This window comes from Ceratina calcarata, unplaced genomic scaffold (genome assembly GCF_001652005.2).
Source record: "Ceratina calcarata isolate Rehan_Ccalc_2016 unplaced genomic scaffold, ASM165200v1 scaffold503, whole genome shotgun sequence".
Taxonomy (NCBI): domain Eukaryota; kingdom Metazoa; phylum Arthropoda; class Insecta; order Hymenoptera; family Apidae; genus Ceratina; species Ceratina calcarata.
Window position 1 is genome coordinate 25,110 of NW_017174762.1, and position 3,971 is coordinate 29,080.

Genomic DNA, 3,971 nt, shown 5'->3' on the forward strand with positions numbered 1-3,971 from the left:
CATATTAACTCTAACTTCATCTTTATCTTATTACGCTCTTATAATACTATTATTGTACATTGTCCGGCCTATTAACAAGCTTTCAATATTGTCTCCCTCTAATCGCAGCTTAAATCGTGAAATTTAATTATGCATAGATTTTTCGCAAAAACCAGTGATCGATCTAGTCTCTAGTTGAACGATTGAACCTGATGATAATCATTCAGTGTCCATCTAACGCCGGGCTTGTGTTCAGGCGAAAACACTTCTGCTCGTTCATTTAATTAAACGGCGATTCGACGCTGAGCACGGTGACATTAATCTGGCAAAAGCAATTTACATTCTTACGGCACGTAACACGGATTTTCGTTCGCGCTGCTGTCGGTCCTATCTATCTCGCATCATCGGAACACTCGAGTTATTGGATCTCGATCGACGCGATCGACAAACAGCCAACCGATTTATCGATCCGTTCGACCGTTCCACAGCAGCGTACTTGCAGAAAGCAGCTGCCCTCACCCATTTTGTTGTCGAGCTACGTTTTTTTATATACGAGATAAGCGACGTTTGTGTGCGTCAGTGCACATTGTCACGTACGAGACGAACTTCTTTTGCAAATAGCAACTAAAGCCAACCGTGAATTTTTCAAACGAAATAATTATTCAAGATCATGTCCTCCATTATATACAGGGTGAGTCACGTAATATTTGCACCTGAAATTTCTTTGTTGTTTTTAAAGATACGTCAAATGTTTTGAGAATAAAATTGAATAGTTCAATGGGGCTCACACGATACCAAAAATATTTTTGTCTATGTCATTTTTTTTTAGAGATATGTCATCTTCATTTATTTAAATGGAACCACCATTTTTTAAAAACGTATTTTGTATTTAGCGTTTCTGAATAAATATTCTTAATCTGTAAGGTGAGTCATGTGAGTCTCTATTATTTCTTATGAAGAAATTCGCTTTGGTATACGAATGCTTTGAGGTACGAACAAGAAACGTACATTTCCGGGATTATGATCGCACTCCAAAGTTTTACTGTACAAAGGAGCATTTCTCCAACAATGCATTAAATAATGTTCAATATCTCTAATGTGCTAAGTTAATTGGACAAACAGTTTAAAGCTTGGATGCTATCAGAAACTCTTTGACGATGCACAAAGGACGAGTTAATACGCACGAGCCTGCCTCCTTAGCGTCGTCTGATTAATACACGCGACACAATTAAACGTCCTTTGAAATGATTTAATAGTCCCGGGACGGAGACGTCACAGGAGCGGGGCAAGTATGCACGTGATAACATTACGTGCACGTACAACGTATTTGGAAGCATTGTTGCTGGGCGCTAACGAAACCATTAACTATGAACAAAGGATTTGTTTACCTTTGAACTACATTGGAAGTTACGTCGTGCTTTAGGTAGGGTAGCGTCGCGATGCGACGAGTCGCGTCTTCTAAATAAGCTACTCCAATGGAATTCGAGTTAATTATCGTGGGAGGAAAACGTAAGAGTATAACCATTATGTGCCTACATTAAACTGTTCAAACATAGTAGTCGAACGATAATTATTTACTATCGGTATATGCAATTTTGATACAAATAAGAACGATCATTAAATAATATTTAATTCAGCATTAAATGAAATATGAAGCGAAACATAGAGGACGAGAACGATTCGATATTGAAGAATCCGGAAACAGTGCTCGCTAATCGAACTCACAGTCAGACTCGGGAAATTCCAATTTAATCAGGAGGTGCAAGGGATTCCTCGTTGAAATTAAAATTCCACCGAGGTATCTGTCTTGGAATTCCTCTGAATTCTATTAGTCGAGTATCACGGCTCGAGTGACACTTAAAGATTTCCGCTTCAAAAGACACCTGCAGAACGATGCGAGAATCGATCCGGAATCGTCTGATTTAGTACGAAATCAAAAGAGCCGGAAAAATTAAATAATCAGCGCTGCGAGATTGTAAAACCAAGTAGAAAGCGTCCATTGTAAGATTCAATATAATAACGCGTTTAAAAGAAACGAATGAATGATCGTCTATTCTTCATTTTGAGAGAGTGCATGTTTTCTATTAACAATTGACAATTATTAAAAGAATTTTCATGCTGCCTGATTTTTATCTTGATTTTCGATTAACTGAACGCGCTATAATATAAACACGCATACACCATAATATTTTTTTCTTCAAAACGTATGCGGCGATCTAATAGGTAAAAAAAGATACAGATTTCATTTTGAAAGTCTAAACCAGAACATGATTTAATTTCATAATATTATTCGGATGCTGGAATATTAAAGGAATCATCTTAAATTGTGAAGATGTAAACACGTGTGACTGCAAGTTAAACGACGTTACGTAGACGTACGAGCGCCATGTGGGTCTGTGCACCTGCAATACACAGCATCAACAACCTGTTGCGGCCGGGCCTCGCGCTGACAATGAGTGGCCGTCGCACGCGGTACACTATCGGTCAACTTTTTTTCGTTAATAACTTCGTTAAGTTGTAGGAAAAAGTGGAAAAGAAACTTTTGCCTCAGAATTTCATCCCCTTTCACACGCTCAGAGGCATGTATGTTAAAATAAGAAGTCAATAAACGTCTATAAAAATTCAAACTATGTCCAATTAGGTAGAACGTAACGTAATCCTTAAATTTTATCTGCTTTCATTTTAATCGCGTTCAATGTACACGTAAATTTTATTAAAAAATATTCTACGAACAGATTTTTAATTGTGAAACTGTTTAAAATATGAAATATTTTCATATAACTATATTTTCCTCATAACAAAAATAAATCGTTAAAAAATTGTTCATATCAATAAGTGAGAAAAAGAGATAAATTTACGTATTTCAATTAAATTAAGAAAATAAATAATATGGTACAATTCACGTTTATTTGAATTTCGAACGAAATCGCTGGGAACGAGTCACATTGAATTTCTGCGAACACAAATGTACGAGTTTCGGTGCCGAGAAAAGTAATTTTATAGCCAGAGGTTTTTATTTTCGCGCTCCCTGGTTATGATTATTTCGTCCTTTATTAAACATCATAAAGGGAAACGATTTCTCATGATCCGTAATGTAAAAACAAATGAACGCTCCTTTTAATCTGCCTGGTCCCGTGCGAACGTTAAAAAGTTCTCGACGCGAAAAAATATAACTTTATTGTATCAGGAGCATGATATTATAGGATCTCTGCTTACTTTTGTGTTATTACGGCTTTACCGGAGCTAGGCGAATTCCTATTTCAAGAGAAAGATAAATAACGGGATTTACCTCTATAATCTTCATATACCTATCCGGGAAAGGACCTTGAATGAAACGAGATAATCATGAATCAAAATGTTCATTATTCGAGCAAAATTTTGATACGAATCTCGCGATTTCATAAAATGTAGGAATAAACAATGTTTATTTCTGGTTTTCACAATTTCTAAAACCACTCAACAAACGTGTATTGAAAGACTTCTCAGGATTTAAGAATCAAGCATATTAAGAACTGTCACATTTCGTTATTTTTCTTTCTAGATACTCTCTGGGATAAAACAGAGCTCCAAACGACGTTCATCAACGGAATCGCGTGGAGTTAGAATTTTTCACCGAACACGGATACTCTCTGTAACGCGGGCAAAGAATCCTTCCCGAAGCTACATCGATATCGGTATTTCTTGTGTTCAACTGGGCTAATGTCGGACGTCTTCGTGAAGAAGCATCGATAAGTGACACGACGAAAAACGATCTCGAAAAGAGACCTCGAATTACCGTTAACGCGCATGCTCGTTGATCCTTCCTCTCCTCGCAGCTTTTTCAATTGACATCAATCGTTGATCCAGCCACTTTTTATGTGCGATTTTATATATAGCAAAGTTTTCGCAATCGAAGATCTAGGTAATTTTCTAGATTTCTGAATGTCTTGAAAATAATATATTCTAAAAAATTACTTTGAATACTTTTCATACATCATCTCATAAATAAATAC

The 3,971-nt window shown here is 36.5% G+C and overlaps 1 protein-coding gene across 1 annotated transcript in view; it reads right to left on the reverse strand.

Annotated features, from left to right (window-relative positions):
* The window catches only part of LOC108628156 (protein eva-1 homolog C-like), a gene marked incomplete at its 5' end in the record, with an annotated part of 12,551 nt that overhangs the window by 7,576 nt on the left and 1,004 nt on the right, over positions 1-3,971 (reverse strand). The gene's annotated exons all lie outside the window — the stretch shown is intronic.